The sequence below is a fragment of the Podarcis liolepis genome (genome assembly GCF_965112155.1).
Source record: "Podarcis liolepis genome assembly, chromosome: W".
Classification (NCBI taxonomy): Eukaryota; Metazoa; Chordata; class Lepidosauria; order Squamata; family Lacertidae; genus Podarcis; species Podarcis liolepis.
This window is the reverse complement of record NC_139568.1, coordinates 29446271-29465317: the sequence shown is the minus strand read 5'-3', so window position 1 is coordinate 29465317 and position 19047 is coordinate 29446271. Positions and strand designations below refer to the sequence as shown.

The 19047-nt window shown below is 47.3% G+C and overlaps 1 long non-coding RNA gene across 1 annotated transcript in view; it reads right to left on the bottom strand.

Annotated features, from left to right (window-relative positions):
• Window positions 1–5650: 5650 nt before the first annotated feature.
• LOC310697734 overlaps window positions 5651–19047 on the bottom strand; it is a 422763-nt gene continuing 409366 nt past the window's right edge. Inside the window, exon 4 of the long non-coding RNA XR_014521175.1 lies at window positions 5651–6609. This is a non-coding gene — a long non-coding RNA (uncharacterized lncRNA). The remainder of the gene's footprint in view (window positions 6610–19047) is intronic.

The window sequence follows — 19047 nt, the reverse complement described above, 5'->3', positions numbered from 1 at the left end:
GATGAAAAAGCAGAATTAGAACAAATAATACACATTAAAATCTACCCCAAAATCAAGTATTTAGGATTATGGATAACACCAAAGAATATTAATTTATATGAAGATAATTATACCAATTGTTGGAAAGATATCAAAAGACAGTTGGAGACATGGACAAGGTTAAATTTATCATTCCTGGGCCGTATTTCGGTAATTAAAATGATAGTTTTACGGAAGCTACTCTTTCTATTCCAAACGATTCCAATTACAGAAAAGACCAGCAGTATCAACAAGTGGCAAAAAGAAATTTCTAAATTTTTGTGGAAGGGTAAAAGACCAAATGTAAAGCATAAGATATTAATAGATACTGTAGAAAGAGGTGGCTACGGGTTACAGGATTTGAAGCTATATTACGAAGCCTCATGTCTTCTCTGGTTGAAAGATTGGTATTTATTAAAAAATTGGGATATTTTAGATCTAGAAGGTCATGACACCCTGTTGGGTTGAAATGAACGACAGACGAGTAGGTAGGTGTCATACGGGAGGCGTCTCTCGAGCAAGCCTCGGAGACTCCCTTTTATTGGATATTATACAGCGTTTGCCACGTGTGTGCTTGTTGCTGATTGGTTAACATAAGTACAAAGCAAGGGTTGCATATAAGACATCAATTATTGCATATAAGACATTAATCATAGACAGGTAAAAAGTTGGGAAAAGGAACGCGGAGTTTACACAGGCATGGTTTGTTGGATTCTCTAGCCGCAGTCAGAGGTAACTGGCCACACTCAGGCATTCGGCTTGAGATCCTAGTTGACCTCCCCGTCTGCGTCTCCCGGCAGGATACAGGCAAGGTCACCAATCGGCGATCCCACTCAGCGTGAGAGGGACACACCTCTCCCCCTCCTCCCTGCTTCCCTCAGGGAGGGGTAAAGAGACAGACAGAAATCTATTTACATGTCTTTATTCCTGTCATTCCAGCAGTACAGAGAAACGTGTCTGCACTCTCCAGACTCCAACAGTAGAGTAAGAAACTCCACCCCTGTACTTCCAGTACGGGTCAGATGACACTCTGAGCTAACATCCAGTGCTCAGTACAGTGAATAGACTGCCCCTTTGTTCCAATAGTACAGTCCCAGACATCAACATCCTGTTTTGCATTCCAGACACCTGCAGCTGGCTTTCGCATTGCTGCTTTTTCCTGACATGGTTTCGGACTGCCCGTACCAGAGTGGTACGAAAAGGAATGTACAAGGAGGGGTAAGTACAGATTGATATGGTGTGAACTCAAGGTGAACAGAGCGTACCAGGGTGATGAGGGAATGTCTTAGCATCAGCACGGTTTGAGCAGCATGAGCAGAACAAAGCTTAGAAGCAAGACTTCCCATCATGCCACAGTTATGTGCAGAAGCAATGCTTCCCATCATGCCATGGTCATGTGCAAAAGCAATGCTTTCCTTCATCTCCCCCTTTCTTTTCTTATTTGCGAGGTGTTCTGGGTGAATAAGACAAAAATACTTCGGGATACGTGGTATGCCAGCGCATGCCCGAAACAAGCTCGCCAGGGTTGACGGGACAAAAATATTTCGGGATACGTGGTATGCCAGCGCATGCCCAAAATAAGTTCGCCACATCTCCCCTAATGTTTACTGCTGGTGCTGCAATTTCGCAAAGTAGGCAGCAATGATTTTATTGGGTGGCTGAGGGGGAGAGAGAAGCCGAGACAAAAGACTTATGAGTCCAGGAATGCATTGGAGGAAGCAACATAGCAAAATCAATATACATATTATAATAATGGCATATTGAAAGAGATTACGAAGCCAATTCAGGTTTGGCAACCAGCCAGTGAGCCACTGGGTGAATGAGTCCCACAGGCCAGAAAGTCCAACGTCCTGTTTAATGTGGTGTGTAAGATTTTGCAAATGAGAGATTTGCTTTTGGATGGCTTTGGAATTATCAGTAATATTAAAACAACACATGTCGTCCACTTGTTCACGGCCGTAATGATGAAGCATCAATCGATAATCGATAGCAGTGCGGTTCTGCAGAAGACCATGCTGGAGTTCACTCTGCTCTTTATTTAGAAGATGAAGCGCTTGAGAAGTAAAATTCAGGGCTTTTTCTGCAGAACAAGCTAAAGAGTTAATGTTCCTACTATTGCGTACAGCCAATCCAGGGACTCCTAGGAGAGAAACAGCTAAAGGGATATATTCAGACCTACTGGGAAGAGAAATTGAATCGTCACAATCGTTAGTCAATGCAATAGAGCGGCGATATCGAGAGCGGGTCAAATGATGCTTTTTGGGTAATACGATGGACAAACGGCTTAAGCAGCAGGGTGTGCCATGGCTGATGTTTGCTGGAATGTAATTAAATGTATAGCCAGGACACGTCCAGAACCAGCCAGCAGGTAGTTCTGTGTATTTATATACATAAGAAATATTTACATAATTAGAGCAGTGGAAATTATCCTTGCCCATTTTCACACAGTTGGATTTTGTGCAATTGACCATACGGGCACAGGTGACATTAAAAGAAGCCACGTATGCGGTCAACAAATCAATGGCCAAAGGTGGGCGTCGGCGCACTTGGTTACCCCAGTTGTGGTAACTGGAATAACCAAGGGTGTGGAGAGAATCATTTTGGGGTAGGGATGAGAAAAACCAGGTATCATTTTGTATGTCAAAATGGTCATGGCAAACAGGGATAAGGCAGGAGCCAAGGATTTCACCTATTGATACCTGTTGGGTTAGGCAAAAGGAAGAAAGATTGAGGGTCTTTGCAAAAGATTCCCACACATTTGTTGGTGTGGAGTTACCGCTATTAAGAGCGGAAGCAGAAAGAGGCAAAAACAAAACGCTGAAAATGAGCACTAAAGCAAGTAGCTTTCCCCCCGTTATGGGCCATTGTTCTACCCATACCGGGGTGGTTGATTTGCAGTGGAGGGGGAGTGCAAGCTTACTCATTTAATTGAATGGTAGCTTGTAATTGTTGTAGTAAGTCTCTGCCCCACAGATTGAGATGGATTTTTAACACACAGGGCTGGATATATGCAATGGTTTCAGAGCTATCAGGCAGAGAAACAGGCAGCCACTGTATGCTTTTGGAAGAGGTTTGAGGTCCACCTACACCCCAAACTGCAGAGGCAGACTCAAGGGGCCACGTGGGGTCCCAGCAACTACTGGAAATTACAGAAATGTCCGCGCCTGTGTCAATCAAGCCTTCCAGAACCTTGCCATTTATCTTGTACTTACGAAGAAGTTTCTGATGACCAATCCGCTGGATTACAGCTAACAGCTGTGGAGAAAAAGGAGAGAGCTCGTGCAAATTACTATCAATAATAGAAACAGTAGGGTGAGAAGGGAGCACCACCAAATGCGCCCAGGACTCACCCTTCTTTAAACCCTAAGGAGTTTCCCGAACTCCTGCACTGATTTGCCTTTACCGCACTTCAGGCATTTCTTGGAAAGCTTAGCCTTATTGGCATCACCATTCCTGTTTGCACCCCCGCCAGGGGCTCTGCATTGTTTAGCAAAATGACCTAGGTGCTTGCAGTTGAAGCAGTTCCCAGTGGGCTTGTTGCCAGCCTGGATGGCACCGGCAAGCAAGGACATCGCATGACTCTGGCTTCCAACATCTGCACAGGCTTGAATCATATCGGCCAGGTCATATTTAGGGCGATGTATGATCGACTGCAAAGCCTTTTTGCAGTCAGTACTTGCATTTTCGAAAGCCAATTTTTTCATCAATTCATTTTGAGCTGTAGTGTCATCAATCTGCCTAGTGACTGATTCTTTCAATCTATCTATAAATTGATGGTAGGGCTCCGAATGTTGTTGCTTAATATTAACAAAGGAGCTAAGTGGTTGTCCTGAGACAGGGACTTTGCAAAAGGAGCGTTGCACACAGGTCACGGTGCGACTAAAATGTAAAGGTGTTAATTGCGCTTGGGCTGGTATATTATCATACGGAACAGCACCAAAGAGTTGGTTGGCTGAATGCTGTGGATCAGCCAGGGCTACTGCGCAATGCTTAAATTCACTTTCAAGAACTACATACTGAGCCGGGGATAACAGCATGCGCATCAGATCTTTCCAATCTTGAGGTAGCATTGTATAACCAGTTGCTATTCCCTCCAGCATTCCTGTCACATAAGTGGATTTTAGGCCGGAATCAGTAATGGCTTTCTTTAATTCTCTCAGAATAGAATAAGGAAGCGTCTCATACATAATTTGTTGTTGCGCAGTGCCAGGGTTAGTATAAGAAATAGGGAAAGCAAACGGCAGTTCCCCGGCCCACCCCGCCTCCTCCAAAAGCTTTGGGTAAGGAGGTAGATTGTCTGTTGCGGCTAAAAGGGCAGGTGGCAGGGCAGTTGGTGGGGAATTGTCTGGTGCAGGTGCCGACGGAGACGCCTGGGGACCTAATCTAGCTACGGCATCCGCACACTTCTGCCAAGTGAGCAGACAATGAATCGGAGCCCTTGGTTCTGCAAAGAGGGTTTTTCCGATTTTTTGCCAAGTCTCCATCCCCAAGGACCCTATTTCTGGGTACCAGGGGCACTCACAAGCAATATGGCATAACAATCGTACAATTTCTTTCAAGGAAATATGCGCACCTGCTACTCTCTGTCTGACTAAATGAAACAGTTCTTTAGCATGCTCTTTTGGGGACTTTGTAAGCTCCCCCCCCCCATACTCACGGTGTAGCGCGCTGAGACTTTTCCAGTCGAGTGAAGTATGAGGCTGCGTAAAGGGATCTGGCACGTCGAGGGTCACCAGATGTTGGGTTGAAATTAACGACAGACGAGTAGGTAGGTGTCATACGGGAGGCGTCTCTCGAGCAAGCCTCGGAGACTCCCTTTTATTGGATATTATACAGTGTTTGCCACGTGTGTGCTTGTTGCTGATTGATTAACATAAGTACAAAGCAAGGGTTGCATATAAGACATTAATTATTGCATATAAGACAGTCATAGACAGGTTAAAGGTTGGGAAAAGGAACGCGGAGTTTACACAGACATGGTTTCGGACTGCCCGTACGAGAGTGGTACGAAAAGGAATGTACAAGGAGGGGTAAGTACAGATTGATATGGTGTGAACTCAAGGTGAACAGAACGTACCAGGGTGATGAGGGAATGTCTTAGCATCAGCACGGTTTGTGCAGCATGAGCAGAACAAAGCTTAGAAGCAAGACTTCCCATCATGCCACAGTTATGTGCATGGCAGGGAACTGACATCAGAGACACGGGAGAAGGAGACGGTCTCTGATTCTGCAGGAGAAGGTCCTAGCGCTAGGGGGAGACTCAGCTGGGAAAGAGGGAAAGAGAATGAGTGTAACACCAGGGATCCAGGAGAGCAACGGGACAGGGAGGTGCAGGGGCTCCAGGACTCTTCGTTGGAAGTTAGTGAGGAAAGCCCAAGCACCCCGCTGCCCACGCCCACCCTGCGCAGGAGACTCCCGCGCTGTGAGAGGCGGAGACGCTTAGGCGTCAAACTGTCAGGAAAAAGCACCAAGGCAAAAGCCAGCTCCAGATGGCTGGAATGCACAACAGGATGTTGTGTTTTGCAGATGTACTGCTGGGGAAAAGGTGGAGCCTATTCTCTGTACTGAGCACCGGATGTTAGCTCAGTGTGTCATCTGACCTGTGCTGGAAGTACAGGGGAGGAGTGTGAGTCTCTTCTGATGGAGTCTGAAGGGAGCAGTCACATTTCTATGTACTGCTAGAGTGACAGGAATAAAACATGTAAATAGGACTCCTGTCTGTCTCATTTCCCCTCCCTGGGAGAATGCAGGGAGGGAGAGAGAAGAAGAAGCAGCAGAGGGTGTGTTTTTCTCACGTCTAATGAGAAGAATCGCCGGTTTGTTTACCTAGCCTGCCGGCAGTTGCAGACGGAAGGTAAACACAGTATCTCGCTCAATTGCCTCGGGGGAGGCCAGGTACCTCTGACTGTGAGCCAAGATACTAACATATGGCAGCCTTCGGATGGTTGCGATTCATCGGACATCTGCATGAGAGGCTGGTGATTTGTCCTCCTCTGCTCCAAGGGAGAAGGCAAGCGTCTGAGAGAAGCCAGAGGCTGAACAGACCCAGAGGAAGGTGTTTTCCAAGCAACGGAGATCAAGGTATGCTGCATTTCGGGCTAAAAGTGTGAACGCAGTTTGATTAATTCCCTGGTTCATGGGAGCTGCGTTTTGGAAAAACAAAAGCTCCGGAAGGAAAGGCCTGCAGCTCAGAGGCTGAAGCCTGCATTCCACAAATTCTTGTGGTTAAGATAAGAAGTCCTGAATGCACTCTTGCTAAGTAACGGTGGTGGAAAGTTACTGGCAGAGGGGCTGGACTGTGAGCTTGAGAAAAGCGAAACAAAACCACTGAGTGTTTTGGCTACAAGGTTTACGAGCTCTTGGAGGGACTTTCCATAGCAGCCAGAGTTTAGCTGCCAGGTGCCGAAGAGCGTAAACAACTTGCAGTTTGCCTGCTTGAGAAAGGAAAAAACAACTGTTGGATTTTACAGCTTGTTTGAGAGTGTGAGCTGGAGGCTTGGCTTCAAGATGGATGCCAAGAAGGGAGCTCTGCCTTACCCACCTCCCTTAACCAATGACAATTATTCATCTTGGTCTGTAAAGATGAAGGCCCTGCTGCAGAATCAGAGGCTTTTTGATGTAATTGAAAACCCCATCCCTGCAGCACCAACCGGAGGTTGGGAGTCAAGGAACGTGAGGGCCAGGACTGCTATAATTCTGTGTGTCTCAGATCAGCAGCTTGTGCATATCCAGCATTTACAAAATGCGAAAGAGGTTTGGGACACGCTGCGTACAACGCATCAGAGAGATGCTGGTTCTTCAGCGTTGCTGTATTTTGAGAAGTTAACCAATCTGAGACTTGCGCCTGATGGAGATGTTCAAACGCACCTGACAGAAATGAAGTTTCTGCGTCAACAGATGGTGGAACGCAATTTCCATCTACAGGAGGAAGTATTTTGCTTCATGATGATAAACAGCCTTAATCGGACCTATAAGGTTGTTGCCAGTCAGCTTGGTTGCCTACCGGCCACGCAGCTAACCGCGGAAAGAGTGTGTGCTGTGGTCCTGAATGAACACGACAGACTTGCTGCACTGGAAGTGAAGGACAGGGGGAGGGAAGAACAGAGTTCAAATCTCCCCACTGATGATGCTACTGGGAAGCATGGTGTAGCATTGAGTGCTGTCCGATGCTACAATTGTGGACAGACTGGGCATCTACAGCGAAACTGTAGAAAGCCACACCAGTCAAAAGGAGCGAAGAGCAGCTCTACGAAGCCTGAGGCATCAGGCAAAAGCCGTACCAAGTGCCAGGTGAAACCTGCAAAGGCTATGATGGCGAAAGGAACCACGCCAGATGTTGGGAACGCCTTTATAATCGACACTGGATGTACAAAACATTTGTGCCCACACAGACAACTGTTTTTGACGTTGAAGAAGCAAAGCTTCACTGTGAAACAGCCCAACAGTCAGGAGTTGGAAGCAACCGGAATTGGGACTGTGTATCTTGAGAGTCTGAACTTGACTATAAGCGATGTTTACCTGGTTCCAGAACTGAGATTTAATCTGCTGAGTGGGTCGCAGATTGCAAAGAAAGGACTGAAACTGTCCTATGATGCTAAAAGCTGCAAGATCTACAAAGATGGAGAACTGTTTCTTACTGCCAAAGAGAAAGATGGACTGTATTTGTTGACTTTTGATCAAAGTGATTACATGAAATGTAATTCTTCTGATTCTAACGAAATCTCTTTTGCAGGTGTGACTAGTGTGAGCACCAGGAAGGTGACCAAGAAGGTCGACAGAGCATTTCAGCGGGTGTATGCTGATGTGATTGGTCCTCTAGAACCATCTAGGGGCAGTGCAAAATATTACCTTTTGTGTGTGGATTGTTTCACTAATTATTCTTGGGTTTATTTGATGGAGAAACCGCAAGAAACTTTAGAAAAGTTTCAGGAGTTTTGTGACAAGGTTAAAAATATGCATGATGCTAACATTGATTGTCTTTTCACAGATGAGAAGCAAATTTTTCTGTTACAGAAGTTTCAGAAGTTCCTGGATGGAAAAGGGATAGACCACAAAGTTGCTGTTTCGACCGAAGCGTGGAACAGGGGGGTCTGTGTGAGGGTGAACAAAGAATTGCAAAAGGGGATGAATGCGCAATTGCTGAGTTCACATTTGCCACATGAATATTGGGCCGAATCGCTAGCGTCCTATCTTCATGTGTGGTTGAGAAAGGTCTCAACAGAGTTGGGATATTCTCCTTTTGAGAAGCTGTTCAATAGAAAACCTTCTGTTGCCTATTTCAAGGTTTTCGGGTCTCATGTGAGAACAGAAGCTCCAGGTGGAGTAAAGAGGCATTTTTGTGGGTTATGAAAAGGAAAAGGGTCTCTACAGAGTAATTTTGTCTGAATCTGGTCAGGTGATTCTCACAAAGTTCCTAGAGAGTGCTCCTGAACAAGAGCGGGTTGTAGAACACACATTTCCCACAGGAAACGATTCAGATGATGAGGATGATGATTTTTCTGATGTCACAGATTACAGTGGTACTGACGATGACAGTGATAGCTCAGAGAGTTCAGTTGTAACAGCCATTGAGAGAAAATCTCACACAATGGATAGGCCTTCACAGGTGAAGGAAGAACCACTGTTAGCCAATGCTACTGGTTCTCAACAAAGTCCAGAGGTTGAACCAGTGAGCACAGAGGATCAGAACCTCATACGCAGGTCTGAGAGAGTTACAAAGGGTGTACCACCAAAGAGGTACTCAAAAGAGTTTGCTAACTTAGCTGTTGCATGTGTTGCTATTGTTAACAACTCAAAGCAGGTTAAAGCAGTGTCTAAGTCAGAGACAAAGACACAACAGAGAGTAGCAAGCCAAGGTAATGCAGAAGCACTCATTCCTTGGAAGCCAAACAACCAGAGAGGTACACTGGTGAAACCAGTGGTGGGGAGTTCCAAGGGTGGAACTGAAACAACAGGGGACTGTTATATGTATAACAACTGTTTGTTCTCTTCTCTGGATCATGTTTTGCCTATTGATGCTTTTGGGGGAGGATGTCAGGAAAAAGCACCAAGGCAAAAGCCAGCTCCAGATGGCTGGAATGCAAAACAGGATGTTGTGTTTTGCAGATGTACTGCTGGGGAAAAGGTGGAGCCTATTCTCTGTACTGAGCACCGGATGTTAGCTCAGTGTGTCATCTGACCTGTGCTGGAAGTACAGGGGAGGAGTGTGAGTCTCTTCTGATGGAGTCTGAAGGGAGCAGTCACATTTCTATGTACTGCTAGAGTGACAGGAATAAAACATGTAAATAGGACTCCTGTCTGTCTCATTTCCCCTCCCTGGGAGAATGCAGGGAGGGAGAGAGAAGAAGAAGAAGCAGAGGGTGTGTTTTTCTCACGTCTAATGAGAAGAATCGCCGGTTTGTTTACCTAGCCTGCCGGCAGTTGCAGACGGAAGGTAAACACAGTATCTCGCTCAATTGCCTCGGGGGAGGCCAGGTACCTCTGACTGTGAGCCAAGATACAAACAACTCTTATGTTGGCAGCGCTTTAAGAAACGCCCACAGACAGATTCTACGAGTGACTAAGGGCAGCCACGCTGAGATGGGCTGTGCAGTCTGGAGGGTTTAACCAGGCAATCCGATGCTCAAACGGGGCAGGATTACGCACGAGTAACTCCCAACCACTGCAGCAATCTGTCTGTCACTGAAAGTTGCTCGTGCGCAACAAGCAGAAGGGAGCATCATGAGTAAGACCGGAGAAGTCGGAGCCACGAGAGGGGCGGCTGGAGGCCAATCGCTGGAGGAGAGAAACCGCGATTTGGAAGAGCACATAGCCATCCTGACGGCGAGGCTGGACGAACGACGGTCGCTGGATGCTCAGGGGAAACCCACCCCCATAGCGAGGAAGGTACCGGGACTGGTGCACAAGTTTGGGGGAAAGCCCCAAGAGTATGGGGCGTTTAGAACAGAAATAGAATATGCCTCGAAGCTGCAGCAAAACGATTTTGAAAATGACGCAGCCAAAGTTGCTTATATTGTGGGGCACTTGCAGGACGGGGCGAGAGAGTGGATTCGACCGCTTATGGCAACGCAGAATGACGCCATGGAGAATCTATCAAAATTCTTTGAGGCGATGGACGCTATGTTCAGTAGCGATGTGCAACAGAGTGTGACCAAACGGGAACTGCTGAGCTGTAAGCAGGGAGAAGGGTCAGTTAGAGACTATTGGTCACGTTTTGCCATGATCGTGCATCGCCTGGGGTGGCAGCTGGACTCGGAACCCATACAAATGCTATTTGAGGAGGGGTTGTCATCAACGGTCAAAGACAAGCTTTCGCGCGCACCCCGCCCACAGTCTATGGATCAGCTGACCAAGGCAGCCCTTGCGATTGGGTTAAGACAGGAAGCACGGGCTCAAGAGAGGCGGGAAGGGAGAGAGCAGCGTTGTCATGACTACCGCATTCCTAGAATACCTAGGCAGCTTTCCCCGCCGGCGGAGCCAATGGAAATAGGCGGTGCGCGCGCCCAGAAAGTTTCAAACTCCAGCGAGAGTCGCAAAAAGGAGGGAAAGGATGTAAAAACGACCAAGAAATGTTTCCTTTGCCAACGGCCAGGACATTTTGCCAGAGTCTGCCCACAAAGAAAGGCCTGGCAAGGGATGGTGGGGGCCGTGGGGGGTGAGGAGGAGGAACCCCAGACTCCGGAGCAGGGAAACGGAAATGCTTGGCTGCCAATCAGTGGGCACAGCAGCCGAGCCAACAACCAATGAATGTGCCCAAACCAGATTCTCCAAGAGCAGCAATTGCCATTGAGGTGGTGCTTGAACTCCCAAATGGGCACCCAGTGAAGGTTCAGGGTATGCTGGACTCAGGAAGCTCATGCAACTTTTTTAGCAGGGACTTTGCCTTAGAGCATCAGCTTCACCTGCTACCGTTGGATGCACCTCTGCAAGTCACCACCATTGATGGGAGGGAACTGATTGGGGGGGAAGTTACCCACCAGACCCCACCAATGAGAATGAGAGTGTCTAAGCACTCAGAGACAATCGCCTTCCACGTTGCCTCATTAGCGGGTCCCCCAATTTACTTCCCGGTTCTGGAGGAAGCTCATGAGCCTACTGCAAGTCGAGGTCAGCTTCTCGACCGCGAGACACCCAGAAACCAATGGGCAAGCGGAAAGGGCAAACAGCGTACTCCAGCAATACTTACGCTGCTACGTGAGCGAGAGGCAGAATGATTGGGTAGAGAAACTAGCGTTAGCAGAATTTGCGTACAATAACGCTGAACATGTATCCACAGGAATGAGTCCATTTTTGGCCAATTATGGGTGTCATCCCAGGGCATTCCCGGGTAATGAGGAACAGAGCTGGAGTGTGCCCGCAGCTGAGCAGTTTGTGGAAGAAATGGAAGCGTTATATCAACAGCTCAAGATGAACCTAGAAAGGGCCAAAGCCAATTACAAGAAGCAAGCAGATAAACACCGAAGGGAAGGGGAAACCATAAGGGTGGGGGATCGCGTGTGGTTGTCCACTCAAGGGTTACCCTTTAAGGGAGGGTGCAAGAAGTTGCAGCCCAGACGACTGGGGCCATTTGAAGTCATACAACAGATAAACCCCATGGCGTTCAAGCTCAGGTTGCCCGACAACATGAAAATACATCCCGTGTTCCACAGGTCCTTACTCTCACCACACAGAGAGGGGCGGGAATTCGAGGGGCGGGAGGTAGAAGTCACGCCACCACCACAGGTAGAAGAAAGGGAACACCAAAGTTCGGCCGCAGAGATAGTTGATTCAAGGTGGCGAGGTCGGCAAGTGGAGTACTTGGTGGCGTGGGAAGGAGAGCCCTGGTCGGAAAACACGTCGGTGCCCGCAGAGGCAGTTGGCAACGAGCATATGGTGGAAGTGTTCCACCGACGGTTCCCAGATAAGCCCCAACCCTTAGAGAGATTCTGGGAGGAACAATTCGGTACCACAGAGGAGGAAGAGAGTTTTGAAGGGTTTTCAGAATCCGAAGAAGAATCGGATTGGGAGGGTCATTCCTTGGGTGGGAACCTTAGCAGGTGGGAAGAGGTTTCCGCACCCACAGATGAGGAGGACAGCTCATTCCGGGGTTTTCTTGGCTCACCGACCAGAGCAGAGGCTACAATAGAGCCCACAGGTAGGAGGGGGAGTGAAGGGGGCCCTGGGAGAGAGCTGGATGTCAGGGAACTGACATCAGAGACACGGGAGAAGGAGAGGGTCTCTGATTCTGCAGGAGAAGGTCCTAGCGCTAGGGGGAGACTCAGCTGGGAAAGAGGGGAAGAGAATGAGTGTAACACCAGGGATCCAGGAGAGCAATGGGACAGGGAGGTGCAGGGGCTCCAGGACTCTTTGTTGGAAGTTAGTGAGGAGAGCCCAAGCACCCTGCTGCCCACGCCCACCCTGCGCAGGAGACTCCCGCGCAGTGAGAGGTGGAGACGCTTAGGCGTCAAACAACTCTTATGTTGGCAGCTCTTTAAGAAACGCCCAAAGACAGATTCTACGAGTGACTAAGGGCAGCCACGCTGAGATGGGCTGTGCAGTCCGGAGGGTTTAACCAGGCAATCCGATGCTCAAACGGGGCAGGATTACGCACGAGTAACTCCCAACCACTACAGTGCAGAAGCAATGCTTCCCATCATGCCATGGTCATGTGCAAAAGCAATGCTTTCCTTCAACACCCGTTTTGGGTGGCATGGCTATCTTAATTATGGGAAAATAAAGACGGATAGGAGTTTTTCGAATCATATAATAAGAAATGCTATATATAAGGTATGGGGAAAATACAAAAGATATTTGGAACAGAAAACCCCAAGATGGAACTCTCCACTAGAAGCAATCGCTGTTAAAAAAAGCAACAACATCAAAGAGAACTGGATAACGTATAACACAATATTAAGGGGGGAGGAGGAGGGTCAACTAATATTGATAAGTTATAAGAAAATAAAAGATCACTTTTCTAGTTGGCTAGATTACTTCCAGGTGAATGAAGTGTTCAGACAGGATAAGCAGATAGGTTTTGAAAAGGAGCCTTCAAGATTTGAAAGAGAACTACTGAATAGTAAAAGCAAAATAATCGCAAAAATGTATAGACTTCTTTTAGACTGCGAAGTAATGGATGAGGAGGCTAAGGCTTCAATGATAAAGGGGGCCCAAGATGTGGGCCGTCCAATTATGCTAAAAGATGGGGAAAACTGATGGAATGTAAATTAGAAATTTACAGCCAGCTATAATATAAGAGAGAACATGATGAAAATGGCTCATAGGTGGTACCTCACTCCTTCCAGATGATCAAGAATGTATAAAAATTTGGCGAATGCTTGTTGGAGATGTGGAGGAAATAACGGTGACATGAGCCACATGTGGTGGACGTGTGAAAAGATCAAGATTTTTTTTGGGGGGGGGAATATACGATGAATTAAAAAAGATGATGGGGATAACTTTTACGAAAAAACCGGAGGCATTTCTATGAAGTATTTTAGATAAAGAGATCCCAACAAATCTAAGAGAGGTATTCTTGTATGCAACCGCAGCAGCTCGTATACTTGTGGCCAAGGGATGGAAAGATCACGAGGCTCCAAAAATAACAGATTGGCAAATCAAATTACAGGAATTGGTGGAGACGGCTCAATTGACTAGCAAACTCAGAGGAATCTCAAAGCAAAAATTTGCAGAAAAATGGGATGGTTATACAGTGGTGCCTCGCAAGACGAAATTAATTCGTTCCGCAAGTCTCTTCGTCTTGCGGTTTTTTCGTCTTGCGATGCACGGTTTCCCATAGGAATGCATTGAAAATCAATTAATGCGTTCCTAGGGAAACCGCCTTCAGATCAGGTCCGGGGACAGTCTGTCCCCGGACCTCTTCTGAAGGCTGGGGGGGGGGGGGACAAGGGCTTTTCTTCCCACCCCCAGCATTTTAAAAAACCCCGGGACAGCGGATGACTTCTCCGCTGTCCGGGCGATCTTAAAATGCTGGCGGGCGGCATTTTAAAATCGCCCCTGGACAGCGGAGGACTTCTCCGCTGTCCGGGGCGATTTAAAAGCCCCTGGGAAGGCAGGCAGGGGGGACAAAGACTTTTGCCCCCCGCCTGCCTTCAGAAGAGGTCCTGGACCTCTTCTGAAGGCGGGCGGGGGGCGAAAGTCTTTGCTCCCCCCCGCCTGCCTTCAAAAGCCCTCCGGGACAGGCAGGCAGGGGGGGAGCAAAGACTTTCGCCCCCCGCCTGCCTTCAGAAGGTGTTCCCTCCCCCCCGCCCGGCTTCGGAGCACCGGGAGAAGCGATCTCCCCGCAAACCCTTGCTTCAAAAGAGGTCCGGGGGCAGCGGGAAGCGCTTCCCCCTGTCCCCGGACCTGGGGCTGCGGGGAGAAGATCGCTTCTCCCCGCCACCCCTTGCTTCAAAAGAGAAGACCCGCTGTCCCCGGGGCAAGCTTCGTTTTGCGAAGCAAGCCCATAGGGAAATTCGTCTTGCAAGGCAACTCGAAAACGAAAAAAACCTTTCGTTTTGCGAGTTTTTCGTCTCGCGAGGCGTTCGTCTTGCGGGGTACCACTGTACAAGATATGTTCAAAAATACAATAATAGTTTTGACTCCGTGCTAGCATTCGAGTGAGAAAGGTACTAAAAGGAGGTGGACAACAATTAAGGATTTATTATGTTTTCGGAATGTATTGGAAAATTTATATAGAAAGGATTATTGTTTTGTGTACATTCCATTGTAAGAATGGAAACAGAGCCAGAGCCACAGCCACAGCCTAAGTCTGAAACAGTCCTTGATAGAGTGCCAGAGCCAGAGCGAGACCCTGAATCAGAGTCAGAGTGAGACCATGAGCCAGAGCCAGTGCCAGAGCCAGAGCCAGAAATAGGGCTTGATACAGGGCCGGAGCGCAAAACATAGCTGCAGCCACAGCCTAGAGCCACAGCCTGAGTCTGCAACAGTACTTGATACAGTGCTGGAGCTGGAGCTGGAGCCAGAGCCAGAGACACAGCCAGAGCCAGAACAAAACCCTAATTCAGAACCAGAGCCTGAAAGAGACCCAGACCCTGAAACATAGCTGGGTCAGAGGCAGAGGAAGAGCCATCCTGAGACCCTGAATCAGAGTCAGAACCTGATCTTCATTCAGAACCAGACCCTGAAAGAGAGCCAGAGCCACAGACGGAGCCACAGACGGAGCCTAGAGCCACAGCCGAGATCCACAGCCACAGCCGATATCCACAGCCTGAGTCTGAAATAGTGCTTGATAGAGTGCTGGATCCTGAAACAGAGACACTGTCTGAAACTGAGCCTGACGCTTAAACGTAGCCAGGGGCAGAGGGAGAGGCAGAGTCTGATACAGTGCTTGATACAGCATAGGAGCCTGAAGCAGAGACACAGCCAGATCCAGAGACACAGCCAGAGCCAGAACAAAACCCTAATTCAGAACCAGAGCCTGAAAGAGAGCCAGAGCCAGAAACAGTGCTTGATAGAGTGCCAGAGCCTGAAACAGAGGCAGAGGCAGATACAGGGCTTGAAACAGCATCGGAGCCTGAAACAGAGAAACAGCGTGAAACAGAGACAAAGGCTGAGACACAGGCCGAGCCTGAAATAGAGCTAGAATAAGTGCTAGAGCCAAAGACTGAGACAAAGCCTAATAAAGAGCAGAAGCCTGAGCCTGAGCCTGAAACAGTGCTTGATACAGTGCCAGAGCCTGAAACAGAACCAGAGCCACAGCTACAGCCATAGTGCCACAGCCTGAGTCTGCAACAGTGTTTGATACAGTGCCGGAGCCTGAAACAGAGACACAGCCTGAAACAGAACCTGAGCCTGGTTATTAGCATGGCAATTAAAGAAGAGAGAGGCAGAAAGGCTTATAAATAGAGTTAAGTGCAAAGGCAAAATAATAAACAACCCTTAAAGGGATGTTCTCTCTCTGCACATAACTGTCGCATTATGGGAAAGTATTGCTTCTTTTCTCTTGCATTCTGGGAAGTCTTGCTTCTAAGCTTTGTTTTGCTCACGCTGCACAAACCGTGCTTATGCTAAGACATTCCATCATCACCCTGGTACGTTCTGTTCACCTTGAGTTCACACCATATCAATCTGTACTTACCCCTCCTTGTACATTCCTTTTTCGTACCACTCTGGTACGGGCAGTCCGAACCCATGCCTGTGTAAACTCCGCGTTCCTTTTCCCAACCTTTAACCTGTCTATGACTGTCTTATATGCAATAATTAATGTCTTGTACGCAACCCTTGTTTTGAACTTATGTTAATCAATCAGCAACAAGCACACGTGGCAAATGCAGTAATATTCAATAAAAGGGAGTCTCCGAGGCTTGCTCGAGAGACGCCTCCCATATGACACCTATCTACTCGTCTGTCGTTCATTTTCTTTTTTTATATATAAAATATTTATTAAGTATTTAAACAATAAAACACCATTCACATACACAACCCAAAAAGGAAAAAACACCATCACCGTCAAGGGAAAAAAAAGAAACGAAAAAGGATATACAAAAAAGACAAAGAACAAAAAATCATAAAAAAGACATAGAAAGTGGTTCAGTTTCATGAATAAAATTTCCATGACCCTCTTTTCTGACTCCCTCACACCTCCCTTTTCTGTATTCCCATTTACAAAATCTTGTTCAGCAATGCTTCACCTTCTCTCAAAACTTATTTTAAGTTATACGTTTCAGCTATTATGTCTCCAATTTTTCCCTTTGTTATCAAATAGTCCAGCAACTGGAGGAACGTGTAGCTACACTCCAAAGAATTAGAGAGCTGGAGCTCTTCTTGGAAGAAACAGAGCACACTGTCCCCACCAAGGAGGAGACAGGGGACTCCCCTGAGAAGGAGGCTTGTTCACCAACACAGGAGCCAGATATATGGAGAAACGTGACTCAAAGAAGTAGGAGGCCCAGGGTTCACTCTGATAGTTTAGAAATACACAATCGCTTTGAGGTCCTCTCCCCTAGCATGGAAGACGAAGAGCAGACTCCATTTGAGGATCTCTCCCTCATTACAGTCGATCAGGTATATGAAGACGAGCAGCAAAGTCAGTCCTCAGGGAATGTGCAGGCGACCTTGGAACGGACAGCTCACGGAAGAACCCCAACCAAACCCAAGAGGAGGCGTGTAGTGGTGATAGGGGATTCCCTACTGAGGGGAACAGAAGCAGTGATCTGTGGGCCTGACAAGATGTCTCGGGAAGTGTGCTGTCTCCCCGGGGCTAAGATCCAAGATGTAACTGAACGACTGCAAGGAATCATAAAACCCACTGACAAATACCCCTTCCTCTTGGTTCATGTGGGAACCAATGACACTGCAAGCAATAGCCTCCAGAAGATCAAAAGAGACTACGAGGCTCTCGGCAGGAAATTGAAGCAACTAAATGCACAAATTGTCATCTCGTCTGTCCTCCCAGTTGAACGACGTGGCCCAGGGAGAGAGGGGAAAATAGTGGAAGTGAACAGCTGGCTTCGCAAATGGTGTAAACAGGAACGGTTTGGATTCTTAGATCACGGACTGCAGTTTCTTGAAGATGGACTTCTGGCAAGTGATGGGCTGCACCTCACAACGGTTGGGAGAAATGTTTTTGCCAAAAATCTCAGAAACCTCATCAGGAGGGCTTTAAACTGACTAATGTGGGGGAGGGAGACTGAAGGTAGGAGTCTATCAATTAATGAAGATGATCATCCAAATGTCATAGACCAAATGGAGCAAACAGCACGTGGACCTAGTGGTGGGAGGAAAAAATCCTTAAATAAGAGACACAGGGGAATGATTAATGGACTTCAATGTCTGTACACTAATGCGCAAAGCATGGGAAATAAACAAGATGAGCTTGAGCTCTTGGTACAGCAAACTAAATATGACATAATAGGCATCACTGAAACCTGGTGGGATAAGTCCCACGATTGGAATGTAATAATGGGGGGATACAATCTATTTCAGAGAAACAGACCAGACAAGAAAGGAGGAGGAGTGGCGTTATATGTCAGGGATGTGTATACCTGTGAAGAGATCCAAGATTTAGAACCTCAAAGCCAAAGTGAGAGCATTTGGGTCAAAATTAAGGGAGAGAAGAATAACAGAGACCTCATTGTGGGAGTTTACTATAGATCCCCAAGCCAAACGGAGGACGTAGATGATGCCTTCCTGGAACAGATGGCCAAGCATGCAAAAGGGAGGGAGATAGTAGTAATGGGGGACTTCAATTACCCGGATATTTGTTGGACGTCAAACTCAGCCAAGAGCATAAGGTCAAACAGATTCCTCACTGGCCTTGCAGACAACTTCATTGTCCAGAAAGTGGGAGAAGCAACAAGAGGAACAGCCATTTTAGATCTAGTCCTAACCAATGTTGATGACCTGGTTAGTGGGGTAGAAGTGGAAGGATCATTAGGCGCGAGTGATCATGCTCTTCTGAAGTTTACTATACAGCGGAAAGGAGCAGCCAAGCATACTAGGACTCAATTTCTTGACTTTAAGAAAGCCGACTTCATAAAACTTAGGGAAGTGCTGGGTGAGATCCCATGGACAGCAATACTAAAAGGAAAGGGATTTCAAGATGGCTGGGAGTTTGTTAAGAGGGAGATAGTAAAAGCACAACGTCAGGCAATACCAATGAGATGGAAACATGGAAGGTGCCTAAAGAAGCCAGGGTGGCTATCTAAAGAACTTTTAACTGAATTAAGATTAAAAACGGATGTGTACAAAAAATGGAAAAGGGGGGAAACCACCAAAGAGGAATTCAAACAAATAGCCAGCACGTGTAGACACAAAGTCAGAAAAGCTAAAGCACAGAATGAACTCAGGCTTGCTAGAGAGGTTAAAAGCAACAAAAAAGGCTTTTATGGGTATGTTCGTAGCAAAAGGAAGAACAAAGAAACAGTGGGGTCACTCAGAGGAGAAGATGGTGAAATGCAAACAGGGGACACAGAAAGGGCTGAACTCCTCAATGCCTTCTTTGCCTCAGTCTTCTCCGATAAAGAAAACAATGCCCGACCTGAAGAATTTGGAGCAAATGATTCAGCAAAGGAAACACAGCCCAGAATAACT